This window comes from Lineus longissimus, chromosome 11 (assembly GCF_910592395.1).
Source record: "Lineus longissimus chromosome 11, tnLinLong1.2, whole genome shotgun sequence".
NCBI lineage: Eukaryota > Metazoa > Nemertea > Pilidiophora > Heteronemertea > Lineidae > Lineus > Lineus longissimus.
The window spans coordinates 4,360,153-4,375,636 of record NC_088318.1 but is presented as its reverse complement, the minus strand read 5'-3'; the positions used below and the strand labels follow the sequence as shown (position 1 = coordinate 4,375,636).

Below are 15,484 nucleotides of genomic sequence, written 5' to 3'. Positions count from 1 at the left end.
ACAACTCATTTCTTTCTTTGAGGTGTTTTTGAATAGGGTATTACTTGTCGCACAAAACACCGCTCATCGTCACCAGAATTAACAAAATGCAGTATTGCTTGCGATGGCGAAGCACATAGGACGCGGTAGAGTTGGGCTACGGGTACAAGATGAACTTTCTCCGACTTCGACTCGCGTTTAAAACTCAACTGGGACGGTCATCTAGTGACATCTTCAGGCTAAATAACTGAGTACGAGAATGCTTTCATTTTGGTGGACATCTCTTACCAACGAGTCTCAAGACTCTTTGACACGCAAACCTGGGCCGATATCAACATGGAGGGGTTGACTTTATTCATCTTCGGGATTTCCTGAATGATCTCGGCGTCGCAGCAAAGAGCTGCCCCTGAATATGAAGATAACTGTAATTATGAAGGTTTTTTCAATCGACATACCGGATAATAACATATCTGGGAGGCGGAAAATTGGGATCCGCACAAGGCAGCACAAAGGGCCAGCACAAAATTTACTCAAAAAATCAATAAGACTCAACAACAGATAAAAATTTGCATATCGGACGATATGACCTGATTTAGGAAAGCGTATTAAAGAAAAATTCGAAAGAATCAGTTGACATCGAATCCTACTTACCAAATCCAGCCGTCTTACTGAAAAAGTGTTTTAATATTTCCTGCACTTTCATCTGTCTGTCTTTGCCGCTGGACTTCCTCATAGAATCCACGGCCATCCAGAAGGTGACGGGTACATCATTGCCCTCTCTCTGGAGGAATCGCTTGAAAAACTCAACATGGGCCGGCTCGCGGAGAAGTTCCAAAAATGTCCTGAAATAGCCAAGATTGTATCAGTCAATAAGTTAAGCGGTAAACAGTATTTAAGCTACAATAAGTAACTAAAGTAAAAATAATAGGGTACAGTAAGTAACATCGTCAGTTCGTATCGTCGTCAACGACACCGAACAAGACAAAGCACTCAAGTGGAAGGAAAGGTTTAAGAAAGTGCTCAATTCAATCATGGAAAAATAAACGACGTTCCCTCTTCCACGGCCATCAAAAACGTGATCAGAATTGTATTCCCTTCCTCTGTTGGACGTTTCGCGAAGAAACCTAAAGAAACTACAGTGATCATATTATAGTATATTATCATATAAAGTTCACAACTCATGTGACAAAAAATGACCTTGTGCATTCCTCGATCATCAGAGAACAAGATCGGGTATCATATCATAACCCTCTCTCGCTGGAACCGGCTGAAAAGAGGAGAGACTGGGTTGCGGAGGGAGACACCAGGTCCGACTCGGTCGAACTCTACCAATCCCACCACCATGCCTCTTCCAGTTAATTTCACAAGCCCGACAGCACCTGTTTCGGCTTCCATCGAGATACCGTGCAAAGTTTACTTTTGACAACCATTTTTAAGCGAGTGTTGCTCGGTTATTTCTTAGCGAATTTTGTGATTTTGCGAGGTGGAGCCCTGCTTATACCACCTACCCCGGTTTCTCAGGCGGTCGCTCAATGACGACGCCATTTCTCTTGATGGGTTTAAGGAATGGATATCGAGCGTACAACGGATCGTTTGATGCGAATTCTGAGGGCCTCTTCTTCACCAACTTCTCCGGAGTTTTGATCTCCCGCCTGGAAACCTTGATCTTCTCAATGTCAATCTTCGGCGGAAAGATGTAGTCCCTGAGGGTTTCTAAAGAGAATGGGAATGATAACATCAGCAAAGATCAGTGTCCGTGAAATCAGAATACTTTAAATTATATGCATTGTACTTGGAATCGGAAAGCTTGATATCAAAGTCGCTTCTGTTGAATTATATCCTGCCCATTTACTTCGTTCAGCATGACTGAATGTCATATGACCGACATACAGGATGGGGGGGGGTCTAGCGACATGACGGAAATAATGACGTGACATGACGTCACACGGGAGGAGTCCATCGCTTGCTGCTGTCTTCTTGAACCTTGGTTAAGTCTCTGACAAATCAAAAACAGTTTTGGAGATGGCTTGTCTTGCTCAGGCAGACAACGACTCGGAGACAAAAGAGAGCAGTGACTCTTAGAGTCGATCCACGACCTGCTGGTTATGAAACCACTAATGCAACTGATCGCCTTTAGTGACCATCGGGACGCGAAAACATCCCACCAGGTTGCGCTTACATTGACGCTACTTACTATTTCTTACAATCTCTTGTTTTGCCACCTTCAGGCTTCCATAGTCATCATCTTCGCTGAAGGCTTCCATCATCCCTCCGAGACTCAACTCGTGTTCATCTGAAAAAAACGATGATGGAAATGCACCTCAACTGCCTACGCAAGAGGAAGTAGGTCAATGAAACGATGATGGAAATGCACCGCAACTGCCTACGCAAGAGGAAGTAGGTCAATGAAACGATGATGGAAATGCACCTCAACTGCCTACGCAAGAGGAAGTAGGTCAATGAAACGATGATGGAAATGCACCTCAACTGCCTACGCAAGAGGAAGTAGGTCAATGAAACGATGATGGAAATGCACCTCAACTGCCTACGCAAGAGGAAGTAGGTCAATGAAACGATGATGGAAATGCACCTCAACTACCTACGCAAGAGGAAGTAGGTCAATGAAACGATGATGGAAATGCACCTCAACTACCTACGCAAGAGGAAGTAGGTCAATGAAACGATGATGGAAATGCACCGCAACTGTCGACTAGAGAGGAATGATCCGCCAGATGATAGAAAGACAAACGGCAATCAACTGGGGTGAATGAAGGAAATTGAGTTGAGCCAAATATTGAGGGTACATGTAAAAGTAAAAGGATGAAGCCCAACGGAATTACAAAACGTCTGGTTTAAATTTGTTCGAAATGCCAATCTATTTAAAAAAACAAAGGGGCGATTTACATAGCACCCCTCCCCGCGGACGCCTGAAAGACGTGATTATGGCATCACACACTTCTTATTTCATCAATTGCTTATGCATGGACTTACGAAGATGTGACACGTGCTGGGCAAGTTGAAGCGCCCAGAACATCCTCTCCTCATACAGCCCGGCATGGTCTTCTTGCATTCTACTGCGGGGCCTCTCGATCTGATGGCTCTGTTTCACGGTGTTCCTGAGCGCCTTGTCGATGTCCAACGCGGACGTGTCGTCTTCCGCGCTTGTCCTTGGGGTAGCGGGCGTTGCACTCTTCTTGTCTTTTTTAAGTGTCTGTGCTTCCAGGAATGATTCCCTGTCGGCGATGACGAAGGTTCGCAACTGGTTCCTCAATAACTGAAAACCCATAAAGCCTAAAATTGTATCAACTACGTTTGCCCCATGAAGATATCTCCGTTACATGCCTTCTATCTTCCGTCTACGAGAAGAAAGGATGCCGAGACTTGACAGTTTAAAGTAGGACACAAGTAACGAACTGAACAACTTTCAATACAGGCCATGCCGATTTATCAACGGTGCGACAATCCTAATGTCTCTGAGGAGGAGGGATACCGACGCACCTTAGCGACGTAGATCGGCATGATATTGGTGAGTGTTGACCAGAGTCTCGTACCGTGCAAGGAGCCCGGTCCAATTCTGGTAATTGGCTACGCGTCCTTGATATCAAACATAGGTGTCAGCTTCCACTTTCCAGAGTGTTTATATCGTGCAAGGAGGTATACTCCCATATTCTTTGAATCTTACAAGCAGGTCAGCTTCCACAATATGTTTTTCCACGGACTTTTAGGAGTCCGTTTGCATCCTTACCTGACATGCAACGTCTTGGGCGTGGCGCAAAATATCATCACCTTCGTCCACAGGCAGCAACTGAGTCAACCTCGATGTCAATGTTGTCCCGATGTCGATTCGATTTTCGCCACAGGGGTGAAGATACTTCAAAAGAAGTGTCTTCGCCCTTCGAAGTTTGAGAAACTCTCCCAGGTTATCCAAGTCAGTCGCTCTTGTTGTCAAAAACATCTGAGCATCTTGCCAGAAGTGTAGATAATTCAGGAGTGCTACCTGCTGTCGCGTCCGCAAGAACCGTTCAAATGGATGACCTGCGAGTCTGTCAGCAGCAATGGCGGCCACAGAGATGTTATTGTTCCTTCTGAAGCAGACGACACCAAGATAATAAGTGTCCAGGTTGATTGGACCGTCCGAGTCTGCGTGATGTCTGTTCTGACACGTTGCTAGTTTACTTTGCAACATCCCCCTGATAGCAGTTTTGTGAGGCTCGTGTTTTGGGAATGATGCCAGGTGTCTATGTTGTGATTTCGCCGTCGTTTTTGCGTGAACCGAAGTTCCGGAATTTAGCAGCACCGGAGTGAGGGGTGATGACCTTTTCGTCTTCGCTGATCTCAGCGATTGATCTGATGATTTCTTGAGCCAATTGGACACTTTCTGTTTGGACATTTTTGCTTCAATTTCTAATTCCCTTCTCTGTCTGAGTTCAGGCGAGTGCGGACGATGACCATGCAACCTGAAACAAATAACGATAAGATCAGAAAACAACCGAACACAAAGATGTTTTGAAGTCTCAAATTTTGCATTAAATAATTAAAATCACATGTTATCTGAAAAAGTGAAGTAAAGTTATACATTTTCTTATATAACTTGTAACTGATTTCGGCCAATTGCGACCATAAAATAAGCCGGCCGAATCATCTCTGCGAACGCTGTCTGCCTTGGACGTCACAGACAAGATATTCTCTTACGCGCCTTAATCTCTGAGCTCTTGACGGTCAAGGGCTCTACAGAACCATACATGCATACCTTAATCCGTCAGTGAGAGTGTAATAGGGCTGGGCACTTTTCCAGGGGTACAATTTTGACTTCCACACCCGCAACGCGGCACGAAATAACACCATATGCCATAGGCAAGCGCCTTACGACTTACGTGTGCATGTTTAAGTTCACTTTCGTCAATGTAGCCGTCTTGGCCTTGCTTTCCATTTTCAAAGAAGTAGGCGAGGATTTTCCCCCCACGGGGCTACTTGAGCCCGCGGACTGGACTGGAGATGAGGCTGGTTGCTTCTTCAGCCCTGTCCGGCGGGTAGGTGCAGTCGCCGCTTGGCCTGAGCCTGACTGGCGTCTTACTGTTCGGGAAAAATAGAGAGGAAGCGGGGTTAGAACAGGTTTGGTACTATGCCGTGTAGTGTGATGTAAAGGCCAATCTCCACATTAGTCTTTTCGTCGCGTATCACTACACGGGCGTTCAGGTGTTGGACTCACGCCACACAGTACTGTACCTATGAACGATTTACTTGTCGTTGTACCTGATCGAGATCGGGTCAGAGGAAGAAGACTCACTGAAAACGTTAATTTGTGTCGATTTCGAATCAAGAACCACGACATTGCATCAAGACTGCGGCAGAATTCTAAGATGCAGTTGACACAACGCTTCCATCAGTATTGGATGGCTGCGTAATGGCCATGGTTTGGCTGATGGTATACAGGATAATTAGCCTAGGTTCTTTACGACTCTTCTTCATCTCCTGTCCTTGTTGAGCAATAGATTGAGATAGCAGTGACACGGTATCGACAGATGCCAACTTCCAATGGGAAATAACGGGAGTGCGTCACTGCCTGGGGCATTCGTGTTCTTTATGAAGTGGCGCACTACCGACTTCAACCTACCGTGAGTCAACCTCTGGTTTTCAACTCCTCCGCCCTTTCCTCGTTGCCCCTTGACAAATCGCCCCGCGGTGCTACCAACTGGGGTCGATTTTTGTGACTTATACAACCATGAATCCAGGGAGTCTATAGCTTCGGACTCGGATTCGCCACTCGTGGATTCCGATTCCGATTCCGAGGTATTGCAAGAAAACGCAAACGTTTGCTCAGAGTTCGTCTCCTCGACGACGTCCGTTTGGAAGATATCGCATTTGGACAGTCGGTTGTCTCTAAAGTGCGGGAACATAGCTTTCATTTTAACCATCTTAGATTTTTCTCTTGACAAGTCTTCCTGGGTTATGATGTTTACAGTCTTTTCGTGCTTCTTTTCAAGACTTTCTAGAATTTCCCGAACGTCAGGATCTTCAATTTTCAAAAGGTCAAGTTTATCCACATCCGGGTATTTTGAAAGGTCAAGCTCGCCATTTCTCGCCTCGCGGCGGCAATGGATGATGTATTTTGGTAACCAATATGATTTTATCATGTCCAGCATGAGATTCTGCATGCGATGAAAAACGCTTCTTGCACTCAGTTCTTTGCTGCCGTAAATAGATGCTCCCGATCTGGATTGGTGGACCTCATGATTTCCAAGTAGGTCATGCGAAGAGCCACTTGAGGCGATCTCCTCGAATGTGATTCCCTCTGAAGTACAAAAAAATCAATTTCATTTCTTGCCGATCTCATGTACCCATGCCGCAGCTACTGTTCAGATCAAACTACATCAGTTTCGGGTCGATTATAATTGTCGCGTTAAAGTCATCGATTTGGTGATGGGTGCAGCACCTTTGCTGAAGACATCTTGCAAAAAGCTATGAATCAGAAGGACCACTACCTCATATTGAAGCTCCGAGGGTTACAATTTACATAATTCTGATGTGCTCATTGGGGAAATGGTCCCCGTGAATGTTATCTTGATGGGTGAAGATGACTAACCTGTGAATGTCCGCCATTTCTCGTTATCCGGTAACTCCAATACGCCGCCATTTCTAAAATACTTCGCCTGTATGTCTCTGAACAATGTTCGACGCCTGTCCTCACTCCTCGCCGGGATTTTCCAGAAGTGTTCCGCATCCAACCAAAACTGTAGTACCTTCTGACCGGCACTGCCATCAAGGAACATTCGGAATCTTCGCATGCCTGACACGTGGCCGATCATCTGTCGCAAGAAGGTCGAATCGCGCTTGATACGGTCTTCGTCTGGAGTAAAAAGGGCATGTTTAAAAAAGCTATGAGGGAATAGGACACTGCTGATCATGGACGCTCGTCATAGATCCATGGGGCCATCAATGATCTATGCTTGGACACTTTTGCCTGTGTAGCTATCGCTAAACAATGAGGAGTAACAGTCAGAAATGGGAGTACGTACTCACATAAGTTTCAGCGGATCGGAACCAAGTACTTTTTGAACCTATTCAATTTATTCTCTGGAAGCCACTACCAGCAAAATTGTGTGATATGTGTGAACAAAAAGGTTCCATGCATGATGTGAGCCAAAAAGACAGTTACCATAGCTGGCATGATGTGAGCTGAAAATTAAGATAGTTTATAGTTGGCCTGATGTGAGCTGAAAATATAGTTTATAGTTGGCGTGATGTGAGCTCAGTGAAAAGATAATTACCGTAGTTTGCGTGATGTGAGCTGAAAATTAAGATAGTTAATAGTTGGCATGATGTGAACTGAAAAGATAGTTACGATACTTGGCGTGGTGTGAGCTGAAGTTAGCAAAATGTGAGCTAAAAAGAAACATACCATAGTTGGCATTGTGTGAACTTGGCCTGATCTTAAGTTCTGTCTGCAACAGCTCGTGGCAGATGGTGTATTCCAGGTAGAGGTCCGTCTTGAGGAAGAGCGGGATGCGCTCTGTGAGTAACCACTGGATCAGCCGTCTGCGGTCGAGGCGCTGCAAAAAAAGGATTGAGGAGTGGTGGCATTATATCATTTGGTCGCAGTTCACTAAATATGGTATATATTAAAGGGAGTTACCATGGCAGAAAAGGAAAAATACCTGGGACATGTATCATGTGATTACATAACTTGCGTGGATGGGACACTAGGATTGGATCCTGTGCTACGGGACTGACACGGATGATGCCGGATAGACCGTGTGACAACACACGCGGCATGGCCAGGGCCCTACATGTCGGATGTATTCTAGTGTTAGCGATATCACCAATCATTTAGGGGGAACTTACTTTTGCTGAGGTGTTTATAAAACTTACCAATGTCCCTGTCCGCCGGAGCGGTGGGTCGAATTCGAAATCATTCTCAGAGAACTTGTACAGAATCCGCTGGGAGAATATCTGAAAAGGGATGAAAGATTGATATCAAAATAGTCTTGGCAACTTCCATGCATGCAGTACATTGAATTCCTGTCTACATACATGTATATCGCGGACTCTTCTGCAGTAACTTCTTCATTTCGTCTGACAATGTCACACGGTGTTTTAGCCTTGTCCGCTTTGGTGTGGTTGCGACAGAGTCTCAACATCATGTAGAATCCTATCATGTTGCGACCTTCCAACTCCGTTTTTCTGTTGTTTGACATGGATCTTTTTTATCTCAACGTTTGGCTCTCACTTCAGCCAAGAAATATTATCATGTTAGTTACATCCAATCAAGTCAAACATGTCATGGCAAGAACCGACAATACGTGTTTTTTAAAATTCCGCAAAGGATATACTCCGAGGAAATAGCTGTACGCTTCGACTGCAGAGACAACGAGGGTTGAGCTGTAAGGACAAAAAAGTCCTCGGGCACTTACCGGAAGGCTGAGGAAGACGTTGAGATAATCCACGAAGGTCTTGTCCCTGAGCAGAGAGGCAAACTCCCCGTCGGACAGGGTAGCATCTGAAACACAATCAGAGACGGATTCCGCCCAGTCATTATCATAAGCGTAGGACGGAATCGTCGACAGGCCCGCGTAAGACCAGGCTTTAGCTTGTAGGTAATCCATTCGTGAGGCTGGTCAAGGCATCCAAAAGATGAGTACCCGATCACCTAAGTTAGTTCAACAGTGTCTCCATACAATCACCCGATCAGAGAGGCTGTGACAAAAAGCCCAACAGGCCAGTCAGTACCTCATTTTTGATAACGGATCGAGGCTGTGCTGTCGGAATACGCGGCCGATAGGTAATCCGTTTTGATCACAGAAACGTGCAGAAGATGTCTAAAGTTGCTTCGTTCTAGATTACAGAGGTAGAACCAAACAGCCTCGTGGTAAATCCATTCTTGTCATAGCCTGAGCGAAAAAGGCCGGAAGGTAATCCATTCTCGACAAATACTGGGCGAAAGAGGCAGAACATAAGTGCTCACTGCTTGCTAAGTGGCCCTGTTATCAAAGTGCTTTTTAGATTGAGAAGCTGCACCATAATGGACAGTTGGTTTTTTTGCTCAAAGTTTAACCGTGACGAAATGTTTCCTCAAGTTTGATCATGACAAAAAATAATCCTACACAGTGTAACGACCATGAAATTATGTTCCTTCAACGTTTGACTACCAGGCGATATTTCCTTTGCTTCAAAATCTGACCGTGACAGCCACCTTCAGTGTCGGAAAGTTTCCTCGAGTTACAACCACGGAGTCGTATTTTGTGTTTAAAATTGTGCTGAGAGACTCATACATCAAATTCAAACCTTTGCGAATAATATATCTCCAAAAGAACAACAGCATTTCTCCTTTAAAATTTGACCATGATAGTTCTTAATTTTGAATCGACACGTCTTGGCATTCCACACCACATGCTAGTTATAGACAATTTATTTTCATCTGCCAAACCTAATCCTTGCCTGTCATAGAAACCGCCTTAAACACTGTCATCCGATTATGTCCGCCAAACTATTCGTGATAAAGACTCCCTGCATGATTTTCATTCATAAGATCTGGTGTCTAATTGAATAGTCCCTTGGGATATCCATCAGATTAACTCAAGAAGCCGTGTGTATGCGACAAATCTGATCATATTCAAATCCATATGAATTCTAAAACGTCCAGCAGTTTGCTGGCATATTTAAAATTCTTTCAAAATATTGCCTGAATTGATTTCACGTTCGTGTTATGCACTGACAAGAAAAAGTAAGAAACATTTTGAAGTGTCCCAAATATTTTGTTTTCAATATTTCGATAAGAGTGATTCAACAATCATGAAAGCATTCTCTTTCGCAAACTCCTCGCTGAACTTTGCCGCATGTTATGTCTAATCATAAAAAAATAAATTAGTCCTTTTTCTGACTTGGATCATTCTTTAAGGTTAAGTCGCTGTCAATATTCGCCTGGATTAAGGCGCTGGCCGACGACACAAAGCAGGTATTATCAAAAAGATGGCATGAAAACAACAGATAATCCCTTTAATCCGCAAGAAATGGAACCAAAACGTTGCCTTTTTTCAATGTTTATATTTCGTTACTGTCGACGTTTCAACATTAGCCTTTGGTGTTGGGCAAATAGTCCGTGAAGCAAAGCTTATTTTACGCTTTATATCTACCGGGTGGGTTTCTCTAGCCATACTGCTAAATTCGTCATGGAACAATAGGGTTGGAGAACTTTCCGGGAGGACACTAGCTCATAGTGTTACACAGTTACATTGCTCAGAGTAGGACTTTCGTCTCAGCAGCCTCTGAAATTTCGATGGTTGTTCTTAGCAAATGTCCGTGACATACGCCGTCTTTAGTTGTAGTGTATTGCTTCACCAAGCCATGATTATGAATAAAACCAACTGAACAACGGAAAGACCATGTCACAACCGGCTGGACAATGGAAAGACGGCACAACCAGCTGATCAAATGAAAAGACCTTCGGACAATCAGCTGAACAACGGATTGAGGCGTTTCTATACCAAACGACGACTTTGACTTATTCAATTCAAAACTAATAAAAGTGCTGAATTAAATGCTTTGTTCCTTTTGGAACACTCTATCCTAGGACATATTTTCCTACCACACTGGCGAAGCTATCGGTACTTCGATCCGCTGTACGGAGTGACGAGGGTGTGATAAACTGATTATAGGCTTGCTCATGTATTGCAGAAATTGGACATCAAGCATATTCACACTTTCCCTGGTCATAAAGACACTTGAAGAGAAAAATCTTACCTTTTATCTTGTGTGGCTTCATCTTATGGACTCTCTCGAGTATATTAGTAACACCGATTATGCAATTGATGCACTAATTTCTCTCATTTTCAAGTTTTTTTGTTACAAAATTAAAAAATTTCGGCCGAAAAATATCAGTATGTGTATCCAAGCAGTTCACTGACGTTACTGCGCGACGTCGTTGACGCCGTTGTGCGTTGCAGCGTGAAAAACACCAATGACGTCACATAATTCTTTTTTCAGCACGCCGCGGAGTGTGAAAGACAGAGAGGTGTGTGTCGGGGTGTGCGCCTTCTTTGGTGTCTGACAGTGTCAGTACAGTCTCACTATGTCCGCGCGGTGTAGCTGCTACATGTCCATCTTGGGTGTGGCTGTGACGTGATTTCATGTACGATCCCATGCTGTTTGCGCCAATGTCTCATCAGCCGAGGATAGTATTTTTCTCGAATAATCTTTAGAGCTACCCCTTCACAGTTTCTTCTGTGCACTTACGCGGTGAGCAGGCCCCGCATGCTATTTATAGCTCAACAGGACGTTGACATCGACTGGTTCCTGTGAGATTGCACATGTTCGCAAGGTAACATTTCGAGGGGAAAAACTTCCAAAAAAAAGCCGCCACGACAGCCTATTTTTATATAAAAGATTGAAATAGTCGTCAGTTGACTTTCTTGAGGTGATGAGTAGATGTAGATGTGTATGAAAATTGTTTTTCACCATCCTTGTTAATCTTGAAGTTATAAGGAATAAAGGTAACATTTTTGGTAACCAGTGTTACAGTAGGCCCACTACCGTTAAAACGGCTGGAAAATATACTGTCACAGGTGTACTGTCGAAAATGTAATTACGTCACAGGCCTACTGTTATAAGTAGCCCAAAAGGTCTGCCTCAAGTGTCTACGACCATATCACGTTGAATACACCGGTTCTCGTCCGATCACCGAAGTTAAGCAACGTCGAGCGTTTTTAGTACGTGGATGGGTGACCGCCTCGGAATACCACGTGTTGTAGACTTTTGGTTTTTTCGTATTTTTTTCATTATTCTTCCAATATCACTACACGGTTGGGACGGCTATAGAACTGACCAAAGGTCAAAGGTCAAAGTAAGATAACGTTAGCGTGTTCTTTTTTTATATTTCACCTTCAGAATTTTTCTCGAGAATCCGCAATTGGCATGGCCTGGCCTCCATTTCCGTGGAGAGGAACACTCTAATGAGTCTATACACATTTTTTTTATAGCTCTGCCAACGGCAGGGTAGTTCATCCCAAAGAAAGACCGATCCACCCAACCTCAAAGTGATCAACTAGTAATAGTCCCCCCCCCCCCCCCGACAGACGCGCACACACGCGAGTAACCAAGACGATCGGCACCAACCGCGCACCAAGCACAATTGTCTCAGACCACGCATTTCGGGTGTATGGTCACTGAACAGTAGTCTCTAGGAAGGGGTGGGGAAAAAATGTCACGATAATTCCACAGTCGCATAGGTCTCGCAAGCCAGAGGTGATCAGGTTGGGATTGTACCCTCCCAAAAATCTTGAAGTTATAAGGTAAAAAAGGTAACATTTTTGGTAACCAGTGTTACAGTAGGCCCACTACTGTTAAAACGGCTGGAAAATATACTGTCACAGGTGTACTGTCGAAAATGCAATTACGTCACAGGCCTACTGTTATAAGTAGCCCAAAAGGTCTGCCTCAAGTGTCTACGACCATATCACGTTGAATACACCGGTTCTCGTCCGATCACCGAAGTTAAGCAACGTCGAGCGTGGTTAGTACGTGGATGGGTGACCGCCTCGGAATACCACGTGTTGTAGACTTCTGGTTTTTTCGTATTTTTTTCATTATTCTTCCAATATCACTACACGGTTGGGACGGCTAAAGAACTGACCAAATGTCAAAGGTCAAAGTAAGATAACGTTAGCGTGTTCTTTTTTTATATTTCACCTTCAGAATTTTTCTCGAGAATCCGCAATTAAAAATAATGATGCGTCTTATATAGCGCAGTATCCAGGCCGTTTGCCCGCTCAAAGCGCTTTACATTATTACCCCGGTCTCTCCTGAAACCTTTCAGTAGAACTCAGAAAGGCTGCCGTCAATTCAGCGCACTAGCTGATCATTCCAACCGGTACCCATTTATACACCTGGGTGGAGAGAAGCAACTGCAGGGTTAAGTGTCTTGCCCAGGGACACTGAAACCAGTATTGTGGTTCTAACCGGAGTCGAACCCACGACCTTTCGGTTATGAGTCCGGCGCTCTAACCATTACTCTAACCATTACTCCACTGATTCCCCTAATTGGCATGGCCTGGCCTCCATTTCCGTTGAGAGGAACACTCTAATGAGTCTATACACATTTTTTTATAGCTCTGCCAACGGCAGGGTAGTTCATCCCAAAGAAAGACCGATCCACCCAACCTCAAAGTGATCAACTAGTAATAGTCCCCCCCCCCCCCCGACAGACGCGCACACACGCGAGTAACCAAGACGATCGGCACCAACCGCGCACCAAGCACAATTGTCTCAGATCACGCATTTCAGGTGTATGGTCACTGAACTGTAGTCTCTAGGAAGGGGTGGGGAAAAAATGTCACGATAATTCCACAGTCGCATAGGTCTCACAAGCCAGAGGTGATCAGGTTGGGATTGTACCCTCCCAAAAATCTTGAAGTTATAAGGTAAAAAAGGTAACATTTTTGGTAACCAGTGTTACAGTAGGCCCACTACTGTTAAAACGGCTGGAAAATATACTGTCACAGGTGTACTGTCGAAAATGTAATTACGTCACAGGCCTACTGTTATAAGTAGCCCAAAAGGTCTGCCTCAAGTGTCTACGACCATATCACGTTGAATACACCGGTTCTCGTCCGATCACCGAAGTTAAGCAACATCGAGCGTGGTTAGTACGTGGATGGGTGACCGCCTCGGAATACCACGTGTTGTAGACTTTTGGTTTTTTCGTAATTTTTTCATTATTCTTCCAATATCACTACACGGTTGGGACGGCTAAAGAACTGACCAAATGTCAAAGGTCAAAGTAAGATAACGTTAGCGTGTTCTTTTTTTATATTTCACCTTCAGAATTTTTCTCGAGAATCCGCAATTAAAAATAATGATGCGTCTTATATAGCGCAGTATCCAGGCCGTTTGCCCGCTCAAAGCGCTTTACATTATTACCCCGGTCTCTCCTGAAACCTTTCAGTAGAACTCAGAAAGGCTGCCGTCAATTCAGCGCACTAGCTGATCATTCCAACCGGTACCCATTTATACACCTGGGTGGAGAGAAGCAACTGCAGGGTTAAGTGTCTTGCCCAGGGACACTGAAACCAGTATTGTGGTTCTAACCGGAGTCGAACCCACGACCTTTCGGTTATGAGTCCGGCGCTCTAACCATTACTCTAACCATTACTCCACTGATTCCCCTAATTGGCATGGCCTGGCCTCCATTTCCGTTGAGAGGAACACTCTAATGAGTCTATACACATTTTTTTATAGCTCTGCCAACGGCAGGGTAGTTCATCCCAAAGAAAGACCGATCCACCCAACCTCAAAGTGATCAACTAGTAATAGTCCCCCCCCCCCCCGACAGACGCGCACACACGCGAGTAACCAAGACGATCGGCACCAACCGCGCACCAAGCACAATTGTCTCAGATCACGCATTTCAGGTGTATGGTCACTGAACTGTAGTCTCTAGGAAGGGGTGGGGAAAAAATGTCACGATAATTCCACAGTCGCATAGGTCTCACAAGCCAGAGGTGATCAGGTTGGGATTGTACCCTCCCAAAAATCTTGAAGTTATAAGGTAAAAAAGGTAACATTTTTGGTAACCAGTGTTACAGTAGGCCCACTACTGTTAAAACGGCTGGAAAATATACTGTCACAGGTGTACTGTCGAAAATGTAATTACGTCACAGGCCTACTGTTATAAGTAGCCCAAAAGGTCTGCCTCAAGTGTCTACGACCATATCACGTTGAATACACCGGTTCTCGTCCGATCACCGAAGTTAAGCAACATCGAGCGTGGTTAGTACGTGGATGGGTGACCGCCTCGGAATACCACGTGTTGTAGACTTTTGGTTTTTTCGTAATTTTTTCATTATTCTTCCAATATCACTACACGGTTGGGACGGCTATAGAACTGACCAAAGGTCAAAGGTCAAAGTAGGATAACGTTAGCGTGTTCTTTTTTTATATTTCACCTTCTGGATTTTTTTTGGAGAATCCGCAATTGGCATGGCCTGCACGGATGCGAGCCGAACACGAGGCGATAACTGACAACGAGCTGCATAATATGCTGATCAGATCATTAAAAATTTAAAGACGCAACATCATAACATTTTTGGCAATAGTGGCAATTGTTGGTCATTAATGGTTTTCTGCTTGCGACCCTTTTCTTTTGTCTACAGACTCAAGAACTACTAGGCATCCCATTATCCAAAACCAAACACATGGTGAATAACTTGGCAAACTCTATCCAACTCGGGCGATATAACATCACTCTGGTTTCTCTTCAATCCCACGCATAAATCTTTCGCCTTTTACTAAAGATTTCCGTGGAGAGGAACACTCTAATGAGTCTATAGACATTTTTTGTAGCTCTGCCAATGGCAGGGTAGTTATACCAAAGAAAGACCGATCCACCCAACCTCATACCTCATACCTCATACCTACTTTGTTGCAGAGCTGGGTTACCACCATGAACTTCAGGCCAACGCCGAGAAGGAGGATACGACTAACTCGGGTTTTTCCGAGGATGGGTTATGCTTCG

General features: G+C 44.5%; 5 non-coding genes across 5 annotated transcripts; all 5 read left to right on the top strand.

The window, feature by feature from the left end:
* Positions 1-11,607: 11,607 nt before the first annotated feature.
* Positions 11,608-11,726, top strand: LOC135496413 (5S ribosomal RNA). Its single transcript, XR_010448669.1, has one exon. It is a non-coding gene; the product is annotated as a 5S ribosomal RNA (ribosomal RNA).
* Positions 11,727-12,414: 688 nt separating this feature from the next.
* On the top strand, positions 12,415-12,533 carry LOC135496412 (5S ribosomal RNA). The gene has a single exon (XR_010448668.1). It is a non-coding gene; the product is annotated as a 5S ribosomal RNA (ribosomal RNA).
* Positions 12,534-13,542: 1,009 nt separating this feature from the next.
* LOC135496429 (5S ribosomal RNA) lies at positions 13,543-13,661 on the top strand. Its single transcript, XR_010448683.1, has one exon. It is a non-coding gene; the product is annotated as a 5S ribosomal RNA (ribosomal RNA).
* A 1,008-nt stretch (positions 13,662-14,669) lies between these two features.
* Positions 14,670-14,788, top strand: LOC135496421 (5S ribosomal RNA). Its single transcript, XR_010448676.1, has one exon. It is a non-coding gene; the product is annotated as a 5S ribosomal RNA (ribosomal RNA).
* Positions 14,789-15,210: 422 nt separating this feature from the next.
* Positions 15,211-15,330, top strand: LOC135496425 (U5 spliceosomal RNA). The gene has a single exon (XR_010448679.1). It is a non-coding gene; the product is annotated as a U5 spliceosomal RNA (small nuclear RNA).
* Positions 15,331-15,484: the final 154 nt, after the last annotated feature.